Here is a 25,371-nt window from a genome sequence, read left to right as displayed (position 1 = left end):
GATGATTTGGGTAGGTTGTCCTGAAGAATTTGGAGGTAATCCTCCTTTTTTTCATTGTCTCATTTACTCTCTGTAAAGCAACAGTTCCATTGGCATCAAAATAGGCCCAGAGCATAATACTACCACCACCATGCTTGACGGTAGGTGTGGTGTTCCTGGGAATGAACGCCTCACCTTTTCTCCTCCCAACATATTGCTGGGTATTGGGGCCAAACAGCTCCATTTTTGTGTCATCTGACCACAGAAATTCCTCCAGAAGTTCGTAACTTAGACTCAATAGCCTTCTTCAATCATTGATTTGTGTTGTTTTTCTTGTTTTTATCCAATTGATTTTATTGTTTTAATTTTGTTCCGTTTCCTTGAGTGCCCAGAAAGGCACCTTATAAGTAAAAATGTATTATTATTATTATTATTATCTTTTTCCATGTGATGTCCCAGCACATTTGCTCACATTTTCAGCAGAGCCATAATAAATTCATAAAAGAAGTAAAATGTATGATTTTTTTTTTTAAGTATGTGCTCTAATCACTACATCACAAAAAAATAAGAGTTGTAGAAATGATTGGCATCTCAATTTCGACCACAAGTGTAACTGTATACCGTATTTCCTTGAATTGCTGCCGGGGCGCTGATTATTTTAAAACCTCTTCTCACTCCGGTGTTTACCAAAGGCATGCGGTAAATTTAGGCCTGCGCTTAAAAATTTGAGTGTGATGTAAGGATACCATCATTAAAAGCACATTTAATTAAAAAAAAAACGTTATTATGGTCTTACCTTTACTTATAAATGAAGTCCGTGCGCAGCTCCTTCTGATCAAAAGCATCGGTAACTTGTTTGTAGAAGTCTTCCTTATCTTCCTTCAGTTTTAGAAGTCTCTGTGTCTCTGTCAGGCTTGGGCTGTGGATGTTTGTGCTTCCTCGATGCAAGGATGATGTGGGACGAGTCAGGCATGAATGTGAGTACATGGTTGTTTATTTAATAAACAAATAAACAACAAAAAGCGCTCACAATGGAGGAAGAAACTTGGCTAAACAGTACAAACGTGAAACAAAAACACCTGCTCGATGGCATGAAATGATGGACATAAAGTAAAGGACTTTGCACAAAAACAATTGGCTATGAATAATAATAGGGCTTCACGGTGGAAGAGGGGTTAGTGCCTCTGCCTCACAATACGAAGGTCCTGCAGTCCTGGGTTCAATTCCAGGCTGAGGATCTTTCTGTGTGGAGTTTGCATGTTCTCCCCGTGAATGCGTGGGTTCCCTCCGGGTACTCCGGCTTCCTCCCACTTCCAAAGACATGCACCTGGGGATAGGTTGATTGGCAACACTAAATTGGCCCTAGTGTGGGAATGTGAGTGTGAATGTTGTCTGTCTATCTGTGTTGGACCTGCGATGAGGTGGCGACTTGTCCAGGGTGTACCCCGCCTTCCGCCCGATTGTAGCTGAGATAGGCGCCAGCGCCCCCCGCGACCCCGAAAGGGAATAAGCGGTAGAAAATGGATGGATGGATGAATAACAATAAACTATAAACCAAACTAGCACAATGGCATAAATACAAAAACTTACACGGCATGGAACTGTGGACGAGGACGTGAAGGTTTGAACAGTATGGGTAGGGTGAGTGTGAGTGAGAAGATCCCAGAATGATGAACAGAAAGAAAATCCCTTAAATACTGGCTGTGATAATCAGGAACAGGTGCGGGACTGAGGGCGGGGGCGTGACAAGGTGGGAACTAATACGTTGGCATGGAAACAAACAAAACCAGGAAGTGCAAAACGTGACTGAATGTCCAAAATCAAAAACATAACATGACGAAACAAAACATGATCCATAGGTGTGACAGTCTCGATGGAGATCTTCCTTTATTACCTCCTGCTAGATCTTCCTTTATTACCTCCTGCTTCCATTGAAAGTCCAGTTTAGAAAACTGTTTTATTTTAGATATGTAATCCTCCATGTTAAAAGTGCAAGCGAGAGGAAAAAACAAACGATCGCTGTTTGTTGTCACTTCTTCTGCAGCCGAGTAGTCGCAAGAAGGATCACTAGCGTCCTCTACCACCAGGAGGCGGGAGTCATTTAACGACTCATATTTGACACACGCAGCTACGGTATATTAATAAAACATAGCTGCTTTTTTTTCTTTTTAGCATATTCAATAGCTTGGACCTTAAATCCTACTGAATAGCTCTTAATCTTCTTCCCTTTATGCGATTTCAAATGATTTTGAAAATGATGACAGGTGAAGTGTCACTCGTGACGTGACGAGTTTGACCCGGTGGAAATTCCAGGCATATGGTAATTATTTGGCGAAACAAGTTTGACCCGTCAGTAATTCTAGGCAGGCGCATACTATATAAGTAAACACGGTAAATGATCTGGGGTGCATGAGAACGTGGAAAGGAGTGATTTAAGCATGTAGGAGCTGCAGTGTTTGATGGAATCAATTGATTAGAGCGTGTGTGTGCTGGGCAAAAAGCGCCGGAGGGCACTATTTATTTATTTTTATTTTTTTCCAAGAGGCTTCAGTGTGTGCTCCCACTGGGCATGTGTGAATCGCTCAAAAAGTGTGTGCATACTGTATCTGCAGCCGTGGCCTCATTAAGTCCTCAGATGGCGACGGCTCAGGTTTTATTACCCAGCAGGCTGAGGGGCTCCTGTTTTGGCTCGGGACCACTGTGTCACGGTTCCTCTCCCCGGGAACTCATCTGTTGAACACTCAATTAAACCTGAATGGGGGAAATTTAGAGGATGAATTAGCACATCCTCTGAAGCGTGATTATGAGTAATGAGGGGATGAACGCCACCAGTCATGGAAAAACCAAGAAGTCTCAAGAAAAAGAAGAACTTGTATTGGAGAGTAACAGATATAAGCACCCGGTGCAGATGGCACTAGCAGGGGGGCGTCGTCCAAATGGAACAAAGTCTGATCCGACATGCTGGGTGACTCCCAAGTTGTTTCAAAAGCATTCTCATCCATCCGTTTTCTACCGCACCTGTTCAAGAAGTTGCGTTAATGGTAAGAAGTTATTTATTAATAATTGGTTAGTGTGGGGCTTGCCCTCTTGGGGGTTCTTCAGACCACCAAGCACCGACATGAGAGCCTGTTTCAGGGTTACAATATTGTTTTATTTTTCAATAAGTCTCTCAGTTGCTTTCCAGCAATTGTATTTTTCTCTTTCGTTCTCGCTCGCGCTCTGGCTCCAGCCCCAACCCCGTCCATCCTCCTGGCTGCTGCTAATAACAGAGCGACAGGTGATTAGATAACAAGGCCCAGGTGGATCTCTATGCACCTGTGGCTGATTTTGAGGTTGGTCCTGGCACACCCCAGTTTGCTGCAGGCCCACAGGCCACGCCCCCTCCACAGTTATCTTCAGAATAACGATGTTATTACAAAGAATAAGAAACCTATCATACTCTAGAAATGTTGGTCTTACTTAAAATTGCACACGTTTAGTTGTGTTCAGTGTTAAAAAAAATATTATATGGCTCTTACGGGAATACATTTTAAAATATTTGGCTTTTTGGCTCTCTCAGCCACTTGGAATAAATGATAAAAAAAAAACTAAAAAAAACACTTAATTGAACGGTTTAAAAGAGGAGAAAAGCGGAAAAAAATTAAAATTTAATTTTGGAACATAGTTTATCTTGAATTTCGAACTCTTTAAAATTCAAAATTCTACCAAAAGAAGAAGAAAAAACTAGCTAATTTGAATCTTTTTGAAAAAAAAAAATAAATTATGGAACATTATTAGTAAATTTTCCTGATTAAGATTAATTTTACAATTTTGATGACATGTTTTGAATAAGGTTAAAATCCAATCTGCATTTTGTTAGAATATATAACGAATTGGACCGAGCTATATTTCTAACAAAGACAAACCATTATTTCTTCTAGATTTTCCAGAACAAAAATTGTAAAAGAAATTCAAAAGACTTTGAAATAAGATTGAAATTTGATCCTACAGATTTTCTAGATTTGCCAGAATATATACTTTCTCAGTCTTTTTTGCCACTTGTGTCAGGATTTTTGAAAAATGTTGTCGGCATCAAATTCCAAATGAGCTAATATTTGCGAAAATAACCAAGTTCACCAGTTTGAACATGAAATATTTTCTCTTTGGAGTCTACTCAATTGAATATAAGTTCAAAACAATTTGCAAATCATTGTATTCTCTTTTTTTTACCATTTACACAAGGTGACAAATTCACTGGATTTGTATGCCAGCATCCTCTGTGATGACTTGTCTCTCGGTCCTTGTTTCCACACAGAAACACCTGAAAGTTGGTGTGACAAACGCAATTCGTCGTCTTGCGGGTTCCAGGGACCACCAAGGAAGGACATGGCTTTGAGCAGGTGTAGACTTCTTTATTTTACAATAAGCACAGTCTTTTGCGTGTTGCTTTTCAGCCTTACCCGTTGTCTGCGTCTGCCTCTCGCTTTCGCTCTCTTCCGAGTTGCACGCGCTTGGATTGCTCTCGCTCCGCACCATCACCAGCCCCGTTCTCTCTTCCTTCTCCCCTTTTACACAGCGAGAAGAGATACATTAATCATGTACAGGTGCGCGATCCACACACATGCTCTCGTTTGCGGCTTCCACCCAGCACGCCCCGCCTCGCCACTTGTTTGCCATCCTCGCCTCCTTGCCGCCATCTTGGGACGGGCTCGAACCGTCTGCTCCGCCTCTTCACAGTTGGGTTTGACCGTACTGTATATCTCGCATTTATTCCTACCGGTGTGTTTGTATAAAAAAAACATTCATAAAAATAAGACCGTAACAATAATTGCTGTCCGGCAAATAAAAAAAATTGAATTATTGTTTGTTTTATTTTAGTTAGCAAGGAGACTATAGAAAAGCTCTGAGGAGCTCCATCTTCACGAGGCTCATAAAGCAGAGGAAAGTGTTTTTTTCCTCCTTATTCGAGACATCTGGGGAGGAGTTTTATGTGTGGGTTCTGCCTGGGTGCTCATACTTTATACATGTATACGTATCACTGCGTCCACCAGCGTTCCATACAGCGCCTTTAGCGCTCATTTAAGTGGAGAGAAACACCTGGGGGAAATGTACTTCCGGCAGAGGGAAAAAAACACATTGACAACTTAGGAGCTTCCACTTTTATAACACTAACCACTCGGCCCTTTTACACTGCAAATAGTCAGTGTTGAAAAACAAGAAGAATGTGACTTTTGCTGGTGTTTCCTGCGATTACCCATTAAATATATCTTTACCTTAATGCTACCTACCTTCCCTGCATCCTGGGGTCACACTGGTGCTTCTTTCTTTCACCCATACACGCTGGTGCTTCCTGCCATCACCCAGACAACATATCTTTACCTGCACAATACCTACCTTCCCTGTATCCTGGAGTCAAACTGGTGCCTCCTTCTTTCACCCAGTCAACATATCTTTACCCGCACAGTACCTACCTTCTCTGCATTGTGTGGTCACGCCGGTGCTTCCTGCTTTTAAGCGGCCATCTTGAGACGGCAGCAGCGCAGAGGTTCTTTGAAGGCTCGTAAAATCAAAAACGGAGCAGTTGGAAAAACTCTTTTGTCAACTCAAAAGGGTTCAATATATCTCCTGGGGTAATTTGAAGCCGACACAACAAATGCGCTCAGAGGAGATAATGTTTGAAAAAAGGTGATGGGTTTTTACAAAACCTTTCATTTGAAGGGGTAGTTGCCAACTTCTTGTGGATTTTTGCTGAAGGATGTCAATGAATGAAATGTAGGTCTGAGTGAGACCTACATAGAGGTTTTTGTTTCACGTCCCTACAACATTCTTACTGGAAAAAACAAGCAGTTTTGTCTGTGTTTTCTTCCCAAGAGCAGTTTTGTCTGTGTTTTATTCATATTTATTCAATTTGTATTTTTTTATTTTTTATTATTTGATCGCAATTTTCACCAGTCCTGATGTGTGTGTCCAGTTTGGTGAGTTTTGAAGCATTCTAAGGGGGTCAAATTACAGCTCAAAGAGGCAAAATTTACATTCTTTAGGAATCTTTTGTTTGAAGGGGCTTTTGCCAGCTTTTTGTTGATTTTTGCTGAAAAATGTCAATGAATGAAATGTAGGTCTAAGTGAGACCTACATAGAAGTTTTTGTTTCACGTCTCTACAACATTCCTACCAGAAAAAACAAGCAGTTTTGTCTGTTTTCTTCCCAAGAGCTGTTTTGTCTGGGTTTTTTTCATAGGGGGCACTAGAGTGCAATTTTTAGTTATTTTTTTATTTAAAAAAATGCATATCGCAATTTTCACCAGTCCTGATGTATGTGTCCAGTTTGGTGAGTCTTGAAGCATTTTAGGGGGTCAAATTAGAGCTCAAAGAGGCAAAAATTACATTTTTTAGGAATCTTTTGTTTGAAGGGGCTTTTGCCAGCTTTTTGTTGATTTTTGCTGAAAAATGTCATGAATGAAATGTAGGTCTAAGTGAGACCTACATAGAAGTTTTTTTGTTTCATGTCTCTACGACATTCCTAACAGAAGTTACAAACAGTTTTGTCTGTGTTTTTCCTAGGAGGCGCTAGAGCGCAATTTTTAGTTTTGGGTTTTGTTTTTTTTGATTAGATCGCAATTTTTGCCAGTCCTGATGTGTGTGTTGAATTTGGTGAGTTTTGAAGCATGTTAAGGGGGTCAAATTACAGCTCAAAGAGGCGCCGGTATAATAATAATAAAACCTTAGAAATAAAATAGGGTCCTCTGACCCAAAGGGACATTCAATCCCTGATTAGCTAACCTCAATGAACCCAAAAATAGCTTAAAATAAGTATATTCTCACTAATAACAAGTGCACTTTTATTGGTAGAGAAAAAGAGACCTTTTTGCTCAATATCTTTAAAAATATTCTTAAATAAATTAAATGCTAATGCCATTATTTTGACTGGAGATGGCGTGGCGCAGTGGGAGAGTGGCCGTGCGCAACCCGAGGGTCACTGGTTCAAATCCCACCTAGAACCAACCTTGTCACGTCCGTTGTGTCTTGAGCAAGACACTTCACCCTTGCTCCTGATGGGTCCCTGTTAGCGCCTTGCATGGCAGCTCCCTCCATCAGTGTGTGAATGTGTGTGTGAATGGGTAAATGTGGAAGTAGTGTCAAAGCGCTTTGAGTACCTTGAAGGTAGAAAAGCGCTATACAAGTACAACCCATTTATCATTTATTTTTTGCCGATATCCGATATTCCGTTATTGTCCACCTCTTAATTACCGATTCCGATATCAACCGATACCAATAAATACAGTGGTTGAATTAAAACATTTGAATGCCTGATTTTGTTGTGATGACAACAATGTCACAAGGTTTTCCAAAATAAACCAACTCAAGTTATTGAAAAAAATGCTAACACGGCACTGCCATATTTATCATTGAAGTCATGTTATTTTTTTTTTAACATGCCTCAAAACAGCAGCTTGGAATTTGGGACGTGCTCTCCCTGACAGAGCATGAGGAGGTGGAGTTGGGCGGGGTTGGAGGGCCGGAGTGTATATTGTAGCGTCCCGGAAGAGTTAGTGCGGCAAGGGGTTTTGGTTTTTGTTCTGTTGTGTTACGGTGCGGATGTTCTCCCGAAATGTGTTTCTCATTCTTGTTTGATGTGAGTTCACAGTGTGGCGCATATTTATAACAGTGTTAAAGTTTTTTATACGGCCACCTTCAGTGTGACCCGTATGGCTGTTGACCAAGTATGTTTTACTCAATATACCGTATTTCCTTGAATTGCAGCAGGGCATATAGTATGCGCCTGCCTTCAATTACTGCCTGGTCAAACTGGCTTTACAAAAAATGAGCGCATGCTTAGTATTACGCCTGGTCAAACTTGTGATGTCACGAGTGACACTTCCCCTGTCATCATTTTCAAAATGGAAGAGGCTGATTTCAGTACCGGTAATTTGAAATCGCGTAAAGGGAAGAAGATTAAGAGCTATTCAGTAGGATTTAAGGTCCAAGCTTACTTCACACTCAAATTTTTACTGCATGCCTTTGGTAAGTGCCGGAGGGAGAAGAGGTTTTAAAATAATTAGCGCATGCTTACTTTTACCGCATGCCTTTGGTAAGTGCAGGAGTGAGAAGATGTTTTAAATTAGTTAGCACCCCGCGGAAATTCAAGGAAATACGGTATATCATTTTTTTTTTTGCATATTTTGCTAATGTTTTTTTTTTTTTGCATATTTGAAATTAACATTTATCAATCAATATAGGTCATAAAATCTCAGTAACAAGCTGTAATATCTTACTGACATCATTTAGGACCAAAACCCTTAAAACAGGTAAAACACTCTAACATAAAATCTGCTTGGTGAGAAGAATTATCTTATAAAATAGAAAACAAGCAAATATCACCCTTATTTGAGATATTTAATCTTACTTAGATTTAATTTTTTGCAGTGTTTTGTTGTTGCCACGGCGACCATGCATCATCCAGTCCAGTCTTATAATAAGCTGTGTTATGAGAACATGTGGTATTAAAACCAGCTGGCTGAAACAAGTAAACAATACAAGTCAATAATATTTGTGTAAAGGATTAAAAAGCAACATTGGTGAGCATATAAGACAAAGTCACACATGCGGGAGTCACATGTATGATTAATTGCAAATATGTTCATCAAATTAATTATAGAAGCATCTGGCTTGTTAGATAATTCCTGGATGCATCAAGAAATACTCTACCATTGTTATAGTGTTTGGTATGACTATGCCGGGGTTTGAATTCACAACCTACACTGCAAAAAGTGATATCGAAGTAAGATCAAATATCTCAAATAAGGCTGATATTGGCTTATTTTCTGTCTGATAAGATCATTCTTCTCACTAAGCAGATTTTATGCTAGAGTCTTTTACTTCTTATAAGTGTTTTGCTCCTAAATGATGTCAGTAAGATATTACAGCTTGTTGCTGAGATGTGATGACCTACATTGAGTCAAACATGTTTGAAACTATTTTTGTCCAATTGTCCTAAACACAGCCAGCAATGGTGCATGGGAAGGCGGGGAAAAAGAGGGGAAAAGTTAAAAAATGTTCAAAAGTCCAAATTGTGTTCAAAATCCCTGTTGATTTTTGCTGAAGGATGTCAATGAATGAAATGTAGGTCTAAGTGAGACCTACAATGAGGTTTTTGTTTCATGCACAAGTCCCGGGATGCTAAAAAATGTCCAAAACGCACCCAGCAAAGTTCCACGGGAAGTGGGAGAGTAAAGTGAGAAAAGTCGGCGAAAGTCCCCAAAAATTTTTAAAATACCTACCCAGGTTCGAGTCCCACAAGTCCTGCCGCTGGCTGTGCAAGTCCCGGTATGCCCAAAATGTCCATACCACACCCAGACGAGTCCCACGGGGATAATTTTGCCTAGTTCAAGTAAAATAGCCCTCTTTTTTGTATTTTTTTTCTTGTTTGTGAACACTGACTTTTTGCAGTGTACCCATCACGAGGCGAACAATTAATATATATTATCTACATAGCCAATTTAGGGAAGCTGCCTTTTTAGTCCGAAAAATAGGGCACCAATATCGGGGTCTTTTCTCAAACAGGTTTAAATTTACAAGCAAGTAATCACATGTGAATAATCAAAATTCATCCATCCATCCATCCATCCATCCATCCATTTCTCTACCGCTTGTCCCTGCATTCGGGCGGAAGGCAAAATTCCAAAATGTGATTACCGTATATTTCCTTGAATTGCAGCCGGGGCGCTAATTAATTTAAAACCTCTTCTCACTCCGGCGCTTACCAAAGGCATGCGGTAAATTTAGGCCTGCGCTTAAAAATTTGAGTGTGATGTAAGGATATCATCATGAAAAGCACATTCAATAAAAAAAAATGTTATTATGGTCTTACCTTTACTTATAAATGAAGTCCATGCGGAGCTCCTTCTGATCAAAAGCATCGATAACTCGTTTATAGAAGTCTTCCTTATCTTTCTTCAGTTTTAAAAGTCTCTCTGTCACGATGGAGATCTTCCTTTATTACCTCCTGCTTCCTTTGAAAGTCCAGTTTAGAAAACTGTTTTATTATAGATATGTAATCCTCCATGTAAAAAGTGCAAGCGAGAGAAAAAAAATAAACGATCGCTGCTTGTTGTCACTTCTTCTGCAGCCGAGTAGTCGCAAAAAGTATCACTAGCGCCCTCTACCACCAGGAGGCGGGAGTCATTTAATGACTCATATTTGACACACGCAGCTACGGTATATTAAAAAAACATAGCTGCTTACTGTTCTTTTTAGCATATTCAATAGCTTGGACCTTAAATCCTACTGAATAGCTCTTAATCTTCTTCCCTTTATGCGATTTCAAATGATTGATATCAGCCTCCTCCATTTTGAAAATGACGACAGGTGAAGTGTCACCCGTGACGTGACGAGTTTGACCCGGTGGAAATTCTAGGCATATGCTAATTATTTGGCGAAACGAGTTTGACCCGTCAGAAATTCTAGACATGCGCTAATAAAAATAATATTTTGCGAAACGATTTTAATCCTGAGCCGGCAGTAATGCTAAGCATGCGCTATTTATTTTGCGAAACGAGTTTGACCCGGCAGTAATTCAAGGCAGGCGCATATCCAAGGAAATATGGTATTCTGATTTTAAAAAAATAATAATTTGACCACCTTAATTAATGTATTTTGTACCTTATTATTTAAGGTGAAGTGTTTGTTTCTTGAACTGGGATGCATGCCAGACCCGTCCATGAGAAGATGGCGATAATGAACCCACTTGATGTTGCATCCAAAATGCTAAATTATCAGCCATGCAGTGACTCCCCCCGCCCCTTGGGGATGAATATATCCAAAATGGAATCCGGCAATATTAGCCAGCTTAGCTCATGTGCAAGCTCGGCTCTGCCACTTGAATGGAGAAAATGACCCGGGTGATGGAAGAGCCTCATTGATTCCCCGGTCACATGGGAGCGTCGGCGGCGGCGAAGGCGAAGGGGGGGGAGATATGAAAGAGAAATGAGGCGCTCCCCCGACGCATCTCTCCGCAGATTGCGGGAAGTCCTCGTGGGGAAACGTCGTTAATCAGGAATTGACGATGATGCAGTGGAAAGCAAACGGCTTCACGGAGAAAGCACACCAGAAACCCCTGGCGAGTTTAGGATTGTGCCATTGATCACGTTTGGTACCTGAGAGTGGAATTAATAACTAGGGTGTGATCGCTTCTGGTGGCTTGGATCGCTCTGGTTAGTCAGCGTTCAGATTGAAAGTGATCAAAGGCGGGCGATGAACCCGAAGCCTCACACTCACTTCTGGCATCAAAATTACATTTAAAATGAGGTTTGAGTGGCTCAACTTTTCATTAAAAGTACATGGCGGTGGGGGTGGGGGTGGGGGGTTTGGGTGATGCCCACATATGCGGTCCACTCCAAGGTTACTCATAGTCATCATTGTCTCTGTCACCGACGTCCCACTGGGTGTGAGTTTTTCTTTGCCCTTATGATAGATAGATAGATAGATAGATAGATAGATAGATAGATAGATAGATAGATAGATAGATAGATAGATAGATAGATAGATAGATAGATAGATAGATAGATGGATGGATGGATGGATGGATGGATGGATGGATGGATGGATGGATGGATGGATGGATGGATGGATGGATGGATAGATAGATAGATAGATAGATAGATAGATAGATAGATAGATAGATGGATGGATGGATGGATGGATGGATGGATGGATGGATGGATGGATGGATGGATGGATGGATGGATGGATGGATGGATGGATAGATAGATAGATAGATAGATAGATAGATAGATAGATAGATAGATAGATAGATAGATAGATAGATAGATAGATAGATAGATAGATAGATAGATAGATAGATAGATAGATCGATAGTACTTTATTTATTCCGTCAGGAGAGTTCCTTCAGGAAAATTACAATTTTCAGCACAATCCCATTCAAGATCAGACAAACATTACAGGGAGACAGAACAGGATCGCTGACGGGTCTGCCGGCTTCCAGCGCCCCTTACAAAAAAGATGACATACAGGTAAACAAGGGGGGTGGGGGGGGGGAAAAATAGACGATTAAAATAAAATTAAAAAATAAATAAATAAATCATGTCATACTTGTGGGAGGTGGTAGGGCCTTGGTCGGGGGTGGGGCGGAGGCGTGGTTTGGGGGGCGTGGTTGGGGCGGGGGGCGCGGTTAAGAGGAGAGTATATTTACAGCCAATTCACCAACTTGAGTATTTCATATATATTTCATATATATATACAGTGGGGCAAAAAAGTATTTAGTCAGCCACCGATTGTGCAAGTTCTCCCACTTAAAATGATGACAGAGGTCTGCAATTTTCATCATAGGTACACTTCAACTGTGAGAGACAGAATGTGAAAAAAAAATCCAGGAATTCACATTGTAGGAATTTTAAAGAATTTATTTGTAAATTATGGCGGAAAATAAGTATTTGGTCAACCATTCAAAGCTCTCACGTTTATACTGAAGGATGTCTTCACTTCCCGCGGACTTGACTTCCTCTGTGTGACGGAAACATGGCCGAGAGCCGGTGAGTCCGCCCCTCTTAATGAACTTCTGCCTCTGTAGTGTTCCTACTTTAATTCTCCGCGGTCGTCCGGTCGACAAGAAGGATGCGGTAAAGGCAAGCATGCGCTAATTATTTTAAAACCTCTTCTCACTCCGGCACTTACCAAAAGTATGCAGTAGATTTAGGCCTGCGGTTAAAAATTTGAGTGTTATGTAAGGATACCATCATGAAAAGCACATTTAATAAAAAAAAAAAAAAACGTTTTTATGGTCTTACCTTTACTTATAAATGAAGTCCATGCGCAGCTCCTTCTGATTAAAAGCATCAATAACTTGTTTATAGAAGTCTTCCTTATATTTCTTCAGTTTTAAAAGTATCTCTGTCTCGATGGAGATCTTCCTTTATTACCTCCTGCTTCGATTGAAAGTCCAGTTTAGAATACTGTTTTATTTTAGATATGTAATCCTCCATGTAAAAAGTGCAAGCGAGAGGAAAAAATAAACACACTCTGATCACTCTTGCTGCTTGTTGTCACTTCTTCTGCAGCCCCGAGAAGGATCACTAGCGCTCTCTACCACCAGGAGGCGGGAGTCATTTAATGACTCGTATTTGACACACGCAGCTACGGTATATTAATAAAACATAGCTGCTTACTGTTTTTTTAGCATATTCAATAGCTTGGACCTTAAATCCTACATAATAGCTCTTAATCTTCTTCCCTTTCTGCGATGTCAAATGATTGAAATCAGCCTCCTCCATTTTGAAAATGATGACAGGTGAAGTGTCACTCGTGACGTGACGAGTTTGACCCGGTGGAAATTCTAGGCATGAGCTAATAAAAATAATATTTTGCGAAACGAGTTTGACCCAGCGTTAATCCTGAGCCGGCAATAATGCTAAGCATGCGCTAATTATTTAGCAAAACGAGTTTGACCCGGCAGTAATTCTAGGCAGGCGCATACTTTATACCCGGTGGCAATTCAAGGAAATACGGTATGCAGTTTTTTCTAAAGCTTCATTTCCTCCCATATAATCCAGTCTAGAAAACAGTTTGCTAGCTTTTCAGCTTGTGCGACAACAGCATGACAACAACAATTACTTCACCGAGTGACAACATAAAGAGGAAGGGGGCGGGGGGGGGGACCCTGTGATAAGCTCGTTGCCAAAAGACTTGAAAAGTGAATGTCCAAGAATGACTCTGGAGCCGCTCAATCACAGTCCGCTTTTTCAAATGCGGCTGTTTAATCTAACAAGCTGTCGCAGCGTCGCCGTCGACTGTCATGAATTCTCCGCCACGTTTGTGTAAATAGATGCTGACGGACGCTGAGTGGCGGCAACTTCCTCCTCTCTCCTCTGAAGCCACTTGACAAGCAGCCGTGGATTTTTTTTTTACCTGGAAGGGCGACAGACAAACTGGAACCATTCATAAAAAGTAGAGATGTCCGATAATGGCTTTTTTGCCGATATTCTGATATTTTCCGACTCTTAATACCGATATATACAGTGTCAGAACGTGGACTTTGGGGTTTGTTTTTCCGCAATGCAAAGGAAAGTTGGAGCGGGCAAGGCGTGAAGGTAATTTAACACTATTACTACAAAAAAAGAAGCAAACAAAAGGCGCGCACAATGGCGGAGAACAAACTTGACTAATGAAACAAAACTTGCACGAAGGCAGAATCTATGAACAATAAACAAAAACCTACTTGGCATTAAACTATGAAACTGTCACACCTGTAAATCTGGTTTTATGTTTGATCATGTTTTGTTTTGTTTTCTGGACTCTTGTTCCGTTTTTTCACTTCCTGGTTTGTTTTTGTTACCATGACAACTCATTGATTTTCACCTTGCCCTCCTAGTCACGCCCCTGCCCTCAGTCCCGCACCTGTTCCTAATTATCACAGCCACTATTTAAGTCATTGTCTTTCTGTCCATCAGTCTGGGATTTTTGCATTCTGCCTCATGCCTTCATGCCTTCATGCCTTCACGCACCCTCGATTATCTTTCTATCCATGCCCCTTGTACCAATCACAGTAAGTGTTTTTGTGTTAGTTATTCATAGTTCTGCCACAGTGCACGTTTAAGTTTAGTTCATTGTCTTTCATGCCATCGTGCAGTTGTTTTGTTTTCCTGTTTGTATTTTTGTAGCCAAGTTTTGTACCTCTTTGTGAGCGCCCTTAGTTTGTTTATTTTTGGATTTAGTATTCCAAATAAACCATGTACTCACAGTCACGTCTGGCTCGTCCCGTATTCTCCTTGCATCGAAGAAGCAAAAATAATCCATGTCTCGGTTTGACAGAAACAAGCAGCGTGGATCATAAACATGGCATGAAGCAGAGTGGAGGTAAAGTTGCCAGCCTGACTTCCTGGCAACTTTCGCTTTGGATAATAGACATGATTAGTGACAGGTGTGCGAGTGCAAAACGTGAGACAGGTGCGTGACATGAGGACAGGTGAAAACTAATGGGTAGTTGTGGAAACAAAACAAACAAGGAAGTGCAAAAACAAGAAACAATGGAGTCTTAAGCAAAACAGAACATAAACAAAACATGATCACAAGACATGACACCCAGGAGCCGGTACTTTTCAAACAGTATGTAGTACCGTTTTTGATTCATTAGTACCTGTCAGGGTTATTAGGTGACGAACCCCAAGATGCAGAGATTGGAGGCAGGCATGGAATGTGAAAACATGATTTAATTAAATACTAAGACAAAAACAAAACAAAAAGGGTACTAACACAAAGCGCACACAAGGCGGATAACAAACTAAGGGTCTTTAGCATAGAAGCTAGCAAGAAAACAAAAAGGGCCTAGCGTGGAAACTAGCGGGTAGCAAACAGGAAAACAGAAGTCGTTACTTGTAGAGTGAAAACAAAACAGACGCAGGGAACAAAAGACAGTAAGTTACAAACAAACGAATGTAGCTTACCGCTACGCTGCAATAAAACGACACGATAGCAACGACAGGAGCGACATGTGGCAACGACAATACAAATGACAATACAATGATCCAGCAACTGACACAAGACAAAGAGGGTACAAATAGGACTGGGCTGGCCGGGTGCCAATCAGCCGTGGCTGAGGAGGAACACAGCACTCAGGAAACAAGACAGGAAGCTGACAAAATAAGAGCACTAAACAGGAACTAAAGACAGGAGATACTAAACACAGAGGAAACAGACAAATGCAGATGAAAAGTAAAACATAGACAAACTGTCAGGGGGAAAGCCTGACAAGTAAATGTGAATTGTGAATTATACTTATATAGAGCTTTTCTCTAGTGACTCAAAGCCTTTTACATAGTGAAACCCAATATCTAAGTTACATTTAAACCAGTGTGGGTGGCACTGGGAGCAGGTGGGTAAGGTGTCTTGCCCAAGGACACAACGGCAGTGACTAGGATGGCGGAAGCGGGAATCGAACCTGCAACCCTCAAGTTGCTGGCACGGCCGCTCTACCAACCGAGCTATGCCGCCCCAAGTACCGTGGTACTATACTAGTACCGGTATACCGTACAACCCTAGTAGCTTAATAGCATGGAAACAAGTGTTTATGGGAGCCACATTGTCGTGAAATATTCCTCTGCAAGTCTGCACTCGCCATTTGTCACAACCCTAATGTTTATTTGATTAGTCCCGAGTGACAGATGGAGCTTCACTGACACAAAAAAAAAAAGGCTTTTATTTATGAAAATGACTTTACGGGCAATTAGCAAGATGCCAGTGTGGGCTGGCTGTCATTAGAATAATTAGATTTTCTGATTCCCACTCCACGACGTGTTTGTCTGCGCCTCAATGTCAGCGCACTGTCATTGAGAGACGTCATGTAACAATCGCTGCGTGCTGTTTCTAATCATACGTCCATGTTTCAGATCAGCTGAATATGGTTGCCAAGAAGTTTAGACTTCAGTATTTTTAAAATAGTAAAGATGGAATGCATGTGCTGGATCTACAAATCCCATTTCCATATGAGTTGGGAAATTGTGTTAAATGTAAATATAAACGGAATACAATGATTTGCAAATCCTTTTCAACCCATATACAGTTGAATATGCTACAAAGACAACATATTTGATGTTCAAACTCATACATTTTTTATTTTTTTTTTGCAAATAATAATTAACTTAGAATTTCATGGCTGCAACACGTGCCAAAGTAGTTGGGAAAGGGCATGTTCACCACTGTGTTACATCACCTTTTCTTTTAACAACACTCAATAAACGTTTAGGAACTGAGGAAACTAATTGTTGAAGCTTTGAAATTAGATTTTTTTCCCATTCTTGTTTTATGTAGAGCTTCAGTCGTTCAACAGTCCGGGGTCTCCGCTGTCGTATTTTACGCTTCATAATGCGCCACACATTTTCCATGGGAGACACAGGTCTGGACTGCAGGCGGGCCAGGAAAGTACCCGCACTCTTTTACTACGAAACCACGCTGTTGTAACATGTGGCTTGGCAATGTCTTGCTGACATAAGCAGGGGCGTCCATGATAATGTTGCTTGGAGGACAACATATGTTGCTCCAAAACCTGTATGGACCTTTCAACATTAATGGTGCCTTCACAGATGTGTAAGTTACCCATGCCTTGGGCACTAATACACCCCCAAACCATCACACATGCTGGCTTTTGAACTTTGCGCCTTTAACAATCCGTATGGTTATTTTCCTCTTTGTTCCGGAGGACACCACGTCCACAGTTTCTGAAAATAATTTGAAATGTGGACTCGTCAGACCACAGAACACTTTTCCACGTTGCATCAGTCCATCTTAGATGAGCTCAGGCCCAAGTAAAGCCAGCAGCGTTCCTGGGTGTTGTTGATAAATGGGTTTTGCTTTGCATAGCAGAGTTTTAACTTGCACTTACAGATGTAGCGACCAACTGTAGTTACTGACAGTGGTTTTATGAAGTGTTCGTGAGCCCATGTGGTGATATCTTTTACACACTGATGTCCGTTTTGATGCAGTAACGCCTGAGGGATCAAAGGTCCGTAATATCATCGCTTATGTGCAGTGATTTCTCCAGATTCTCTGAACTTTTTGATGATTTTACGGACCGCAGATGGTAAAATCCCTAAATTCCTTGCAATAGCTCGTTGAGAAATGTTGTTCTAAAACTGTTCGACAATTTGCTTACAAAGTGGTGACTCTCGCCCCATCCTTTCTTGTGAAAGACTGAGCATTTTTTGGGAAGCTGTTTTTATACCCAATCATGGCACCCACCTGTTCCCAATTAGCCTGCACACCTGTGGGATGTTCCAAATAAGTGTTTGATGAGCATTCCTCAACTTTATCAGTATTTATTGCCACCTTTCCCAACTTCTTTGTCACGTGTTGCTGGCATCAAATTCTAAAGTTAATGATTATTTGCAACAACAAAAAATGTTTATCAGTTTGAACATCAAATATGTTGTCTTTGTAGCATATTCAACTGAATATGGGTTGAAAAGGATTTGCAAATTTAACACAATTTCCCAACTCATATGGAAACAGGGTTTGTAATTGGGTGTATGTTTAGTTAAAGTTCAACCCTGGCCAAGTCATACCAAAGACTATAAAAATGGAAGCCATTACCTCCCTGCTTGGCACTCAGCATCAAGGTTTGGAATTGGGGGTTAAATCACCAAAAATGATCTCCGGGCACGGCCACCGTTGCTGCTCACTGCTCTCCTCACCTCCCAGGGGGTGATCAAGGGTGATGAGTCAAATGCAGATAATAATTTCGCCACACCTAGTGTGTGTGTGACAATCATTGGTACTTTAACAGGGAAGTGAAGCACCACCCACCTCTGAAAGACGCGCACAGCAGGCGTTTGCTGCATGGATATCACCTCTTTTCAAAAAATAATATTTTCTTGTATCAGTGTGACAATCATTGGTACTTTATCTTTAATTATGTTGCTCCAAAAGCTGTATGTACCTTTCAGCATTAATGGTGCCTTCACAGATGTGTAAGTTACCCATGCCTTGGGGACTAATGCACCTCCATACCATCACAGATGCTGGCTTTTGAACTTTGCGCCTATAACAATCCAGATGGTTCTTTTCCTCTTTGGTCCAGAGGACACGACAATCACATACAATTTGAAATGTGGACTCGTCAGACCACAGAACACTTTTCCACTTTGCATCAGTCCATCTTAGATGAGCTTAGGCCCAACGAAGCCGGCGGCGTTTCTGGGTGTTGTTGATAAATGGCTTTCGCTTTTCATAGTAGAGCTTTAACTTGCACTTACAGATGTAGCGACAAACTGTATTTAGTAACAGTGGTTTTCTGAAATGTTCCTGAGCCCATGTGGTGATATCCTTTAGAGATTGATGCCGGTTTTTGATACAGTGCCGTCTGAGGGATCGAAGGTCACGGTCATTCAATGTTGCCGCTTACGTGGAGTGATTTCTCCAGATTCTCTGAAACTTTTGATGATATTATGGACCGTAGATGTTGAAATCCCTACATTTCTTGCAATTGCACTTTTGAGAAATGTTGTTCTTAAACTGTTTGGCTATTTGCATCTGTCCTTCTTAGACGAGCTCGGGCCCAGCAAAGCGTTTCTGGGTGTTGTTGATAAATGGCTTTGGCTTTGACTAGTAGACTTTGAACTTTTCACTTACAGATGTAGCGACCAGGCTACATCTAGGAGTTCAGGTGTGTGAAGTATGAAGTGAGTGAAGAAACACCGTTCTGACAGAACTAATTATCGCATGACTTTAAATACATTATTCAATTATCTGTGTGTGTGTGTGTGTGTGTGTGTGTGTGTGTGTGTGTGTGTGTGTGTGTGTGTGTGTGTGTGTGTGTGTGTGTGTGTGTGTGTGTGTGTGTGTGAGACCAAGTGACACATATCCCTCCAACCCCCTCGACATGAATCCCTTAGGAGTGATGGACGACTGGGCAGCGCCTGAAGAGCTGCAGCCTGCCACCGTAGCCCCCAACTCCCTCCCCTCTGTTGCAAGTCTCGAGATGTGTGTTGCATTATGTATATTATTTCTATGGAGGTTTTGTGCCACTCCAGACTGGGCCCCCTTAGGAGCCCAGTCTAGATTGTATTTTTTTACTCATCCTCCCCCAGCATTGACCTTTTTCCCCATCTTTTACAGGGCACCTTGTGGCGACCCATCAGCGTTCCTCTTCTGTACACTGTTTGTTCGTCTAATCTTGACTTGAGCAAGTCAGCGCCCAGACAGAGCAGCATTAGCACAGCTGTGTTTGTTTGGTCATAATGGCAATTTGTGAGCAATCAGGACAACACTGTTGAATTTCACTGGATTGTGTTAATGCTACCTAATAAAGTAGTGTTAATATTGTGTGTTGATGGCTGTAGTCTCCTTGTACACAAACAGGGCGCAAGCTTGTCGCTCAACCATTGATGTGTTGTTCATTATAGGAGTAGTGTGTGTATGTATTTATATAGTGTGTGTTGTTGACCCCTATTTAATCTGAAGTTCATTTTAGTGTGGTTATTCGTAAAAAAAATATATTGAACTTGTTGTGCTTCTGACGCAGTCTTGTTGACATCAAAGCACATCGGAAGTGGCGTGCCACGTTACATCAAATGTCTCAGTAACGGCGCCACTATTTCCGCCGACGAATGCGCAAGAGACGAAGACATCTGTGACTCTGAGCATATTTCTCAAATCTTCGGCGTGGTCCGTCGCAGTTTTTTGGAGCAGAAATGACAGAATTGCTCTCTCGCTTTGCCAGAGTCGTGCACAGGAGCTCTGCAGCGGATGCTTACCTTCCATAAAATGTGATTTATTCCACTGTTTGCATTTGTGAGTCTCGCTTAAATAGCCAGCAACATTCAGTGTGGAGGATTTTGTACAAAAAAGAAAGTCACTCCTTAACAGAATTTTACTATAAAGACTCAGTCCCTCGTTAAACCAATAAGCTCATCTTCAGGCTTAATTGATAATTCCGTACATTGCTGGAAATTGATTTATATACATGTATTTATGTACTGTATATATTTTTGTATGTATGTACATGTATGTATGTACTGTATGTATACACATAAATACATGTATGTATGTATGTATGTATGTGTGTGTATGTATATATGTACACATACATAAATGTATGTATGTATATATATACACATATGTATGGATGTATATACAGTATGTACATATATGTGTGTATAAATGTACATACATATATGTGTGTATATATGTACATACTTGTATGTGTATATATGTAAATACATATATGCTGTATGTATATATTTATGTGTATACATGTATATGCATATGTATATATATATATATATATGTATACATATATACACACATATGTATATACATATGCATATATGTATGCATATATATGCATATATATATATACACATATGCATATACATATGTATATAAATGAATATATATATATACACATATGCATATTATGTACACACATATATGTATATATATATATATATATATATATATACATATACGTATATACACATATATATTTACGTATACATATGTATATTATGTACATATGTATATATAATAATAACAACTAAGATTTATATCGCGCTTTTCTAAACACTCAACGCGCTCACAGAGAAGTGGGACTCAACATTCATTCACACCTGGTGGTGGTAAGCTACATCAGTAGCCACAGCTGCCCTGGGGTAGACTGACGGAAGCGTGGCTGCCAGTTTGCGCCTACGGCCCCTCCGACCACCACCTATCATTCATTCATCATGTGTGTGTGTGTGCGTGTGTGTGCGTATACATATATTTAGATATACATATGCATATTATGTACATATGTATATATATACATATATGTAAATACACACATATATACATACATGTATATACTGTATACATATATTTATACATATATGTATATACTGTATACATATATTTATACATATATGTATATACAGACATATGTATATATTAAATATATATGTGTAGATATATGTATATATACATATATGTATATACTGTATACATATATTTATACATATATGAAGTGCAAAGTTGTCACCCTTTGGATGCACGACGACCAGACAGACAGGATTACAGGTAAGACTTGATTTTAATATATAAAATGATAAAGGAACACTGACAAAAAGGCAAAATAAAGCGCCTGCCAATGCACGGAAAGCTAGTGCTAATACTTAGCAAGCAGAGAGTCTTAGAGTCCAAGGGTTGTGTGCCGAATGCACGGAAGCTAAGACGGAACTTAGCACAGAGGGTAAATACAAAACCGAGAAACGAACGTGACTTGTTGCATGAAGCAAACAATGGACCAAGGACGAACAAAGTGAGCAGGTGGACTTAAATACAATAAACATAATCACAGACAGGTGTGACAGGAGCCCGTGCAAGGGGATCAAATTAGGTCACCATGGTGACCAAATACAAACGAGGAAGTGTTCAAACACAGGGATTGGCAGAGTCCAGAAATAAACATGATGAAAACAAATCAGAAGGCAAAACAATAAACGATCCGTGTAGCGGATCGTGACAATACAGACGTATGTATATATACATATATGTGTATACATATATGTATATACATATACTTATATGTCCCTTTTGTGGGCTCTGTACCGCAGATGTCGTTGTGGCTTGTGCAGCCCTTTGAGACACTTGTGATTTAGGGCTATATAAATAAACATTGATTTATTGATTAATGATGTGTATGTGTACATACATTCATATATATGTAAATATATACTGTATATGTGTGTGTTATTATGTATATATATACATATATATATATATATATATATATATATATATATATATATATATATATATATATATATATATATATATATAATGTTGTATAATAGTGTTATTGATAAAAGACTGATTGCTGAGTTGTTGCTCTTTTAAAAAGCCAATCATAACAATGCACTTCTCTCAGTGGTTTGCAATTGTCATCCACGCTGGTTGTTTTGATCGTTTGACATCCCAGCGTGATTTCAGAAGAAAAGCTCAGTCAACACATCTCAGAATAAACTGGAAAAAAAATGTTTACAACGCCTTAACGCGCTTCTCAGATACTCATTTTGAATTATTTAGCCTGCACTGTGAGACACAAAGAAGTTCTGTTTCAACTGTTGTGATGTGAGGTTTTTTTGTTGTTGTTGTGTGTGAAGGCTCGATGACATCATCTCATTTGCATAATTACCCGTTAGGCATGTGCATGTTATTGTAATTGACACCGTAGGAGAGAAGGATTACATTGTGGGAGAGACACAAAGTGAGGAAGAGATCATGGAAAGCAAGATAAATACGGTTAAAAATACAAATGAGGTTACTAACAAGACAGAGCCGGAGGCAAGGTAAGGTAAGGTAAGGTAAGGTAAGGTAAGGTAAGGTAACGTAAGGTAAGGTAAGGTACATTACATTGTTATATTCAAATCTTATGAGGTTTATGGGAGTGTAACTTTTTGTATAAATTATATATATATATATATATATATATATATATATATATATATATATATATATATCCATCCATCCATTTTCTACCGCTTAATCCCTTTTGGGGTCGCTGGGGGGCGCTGGCGCCTATCTGGACAAGTCGCCACCTCATCGCAGGGCCAACACAGATAGACAAACAACATTCACACTCACATATATATATATATATATATATATATATATATATATATATATATATACACACGCCTGCTGTTGTTGTTGACTTTGGACTGACTAGCAACACCCTTGACGCGAATACCTTAGGGGTGATGGATAACTGGGCAGCGCCTGAAGAGCTGCAGCCCACTGCTTTGGCCCCCCCACTCCCTCCCCTTTGTTGCGAGTCTCCAGTTGTATGTTGTAATATGTATATGTGATTTGCTACGGAGATTTTTTTTTTCCCACTCTAGATTGTACTTTAAGTATGTAACGTTGTGTATAAATTGCAAATCGGGATCAAATTGTTGTTTATATATATATATATATATAGTAGTGTTTTTGTCATTTCCCTGCCTTCTCTATATTTTGTGTCAGTTTCTTTCCTCTGTCAATTAGTCCACAGCGAGGCACACCTGCAACTACTCGCTACCTGGTAGCATCTAAGCTCGTCACAGCCAGCTGGTCCCTGCCGGTTATTGTTTCCTGAACCTCGTATGTACATTTGTCTGCTTCGACTCATCTGTCCTGGTACGTTGCCGCTTCTTAATATAATATATAATATATATGTATATATATATATATATATATATATATATATATATATATATATATATATGTATGTATATATATATATATATATATATATATATATACACAAAACATATATAAATACATATACATACGTGTATATATGCAGACACAAATATGTATGTATATATACATATGTACACATAAATATACATTTCTATATACACATATATACATATATATACTATATATATATATATGAATATATATATATATGAATATATATATATATATATACATATATATATATATATATATATACATATATATATATATATATATATATATATATATATATATAAATACATACATGGTGCATTAAAAAAAAGATGCGAGCGGTGTAAATGTGGAAGTGCACTATCTTCATCAGTGCACGTCATTGAGGATATCATAATCCCGAAGGGAGTAAAAAAAAAAAAAGGAAAAAAAAAAGAGGTGAGGAATGAGCCTGTAAACTGTCACTCCTGCAGCTGTGAGCTTGAGTGACTGAAACACTAAAAAAAAGTTTTCTTCCTTCAAACCTGACATGACTTCATTTCCACATCCACTGATATATTCCTGCTTTAATGCTGCTTTCCCCTGGCAGATGTGATTGTTAGAGTGTGAAGCCATCCCGGGCTATTTTTAGAAGTCTGATTATGCGTGGGCGCTCCCCTCTGGGCACTAACAAGGTGTTGGAGGTGGGCCTGGCAGACCTTTGCACTCCTGGCAGCGTGGATGTTCTGACAAGTGCCTCTGAGCCAGGGCATCTGTTCACGACACACACTTTCATTATTTCAGACATGCATCCTTTCATTTTCTATACCACTTTTCTTACATGACCCAAACAAGCAATACTGCAGCCTAATGATGATTTATGATCATGATTCATGTCAGGAGAGAAGACCCTGATGGCTCACCACTGATATATGATATGATGTGTGTGTGTGTGTGTGTGTGTGTGTGTGTGTGTGTGTGTGTGCGTGTGTGTGTGTGCGTGCGTGCGTGCGCTCGGCTGTGTGTTTATAAGGTGTATGTATATATGTGGGTGTGTGTGTATATGTATGTATGTATGTATATGTATAAGATATATATCTATATATGTATATGTATATAATATATATTACATATATATATATATATATAATATTCCTCGACGTCACTTTCAACCTGAGAAATAACAGCTACCAACCATTCACGAAACCCAACACAACACTCCAATACGTGCACCACGACAGCAACCACCCACCCACCACCACGAAAAGAATACCTACCGGAATTAATAAAAGGCTATCGATGCTGTCATCCAGCAAAGCTGAATTCGACCAAGCAACCCCCCCGTACCAGAAAGCACTTGATGAAAGCGGATACAACTTCACCCTCACCTATGAACCCACCCCAGGAAACCAACCAAAAAAGAGCAGAAAACGAAACAACATCATCTGGTAAAATCCGCCATTCAGCAAAGACGTCTCAACCAACATCGGCCGCAAGTTCCTCACTCTGATCGACAAACACTTCCCCAAAGGCAACACCCTAAGAAAAATATTCAACAAGAACAACATTAAATTGAGCTACAGCTGTATGAATAACATGCAACAAATCATTTCAAACCACAACAAAGCAATTGCAAAAGGACTGCCTACCCCCAGACTAAACGACTCTGAAACCAATAATGAATGTAACTGTCGCAAGAAACCTGATTGCCCTCTCAACG

At 39.9% G+C, this 25,371-nt stretch overlaps 1 long non-coding RNA gene across 2 annotated transcripts in view; it reads left to right on the top strand.

Annotated features, from left to right (window-relative positions):
- The window catches only part of LOC133561391 (uncharacterized), a 29,870-nt gene extending 10,086 nt beyond the window's left edge, over positions 1-19,784 (top strand). Inside the window, exons 2-4 of one of the 2 annotated variants that reach the window (XR_009808670.1) lie at positions 892-956; positions 4,274-4,358; positions 19,578-19,784. This is a non-coding gene — a long non-coding RNA (uncharacterized LOC133561391). Of the gene's footprint in view, positions 1-864; positions 957-4,273; positions 4,359-19,577 lie in introns of both variants that reach the window. The other variant, XR_009808669.1, reaches the window with a different exon arrangement.
- The last annotated feature ends 5,587 nt before the right edge of the window (positions 19,785-25,371 follow it).

This window comes from Nerophis ophidion, linkage group LG11, assembly GCF_033978795.1.
Source record: "Nerophis ophidion isolate RoL-2023_Sa linkage group LG11, RoL_Noph_v1.0, whole genome shotgun sequence".
Classification (NCBI taxonomy): domain Eukaryota; kingdom Metazoa; phylum Chordata; class Actinopteri; order Syngnathiformes; family Syngnathidae; genus Nerophis; species Nerophis ophidion.
This window is presented reverse-complemented; position numbering and strand designations above follow the sequence as displayed.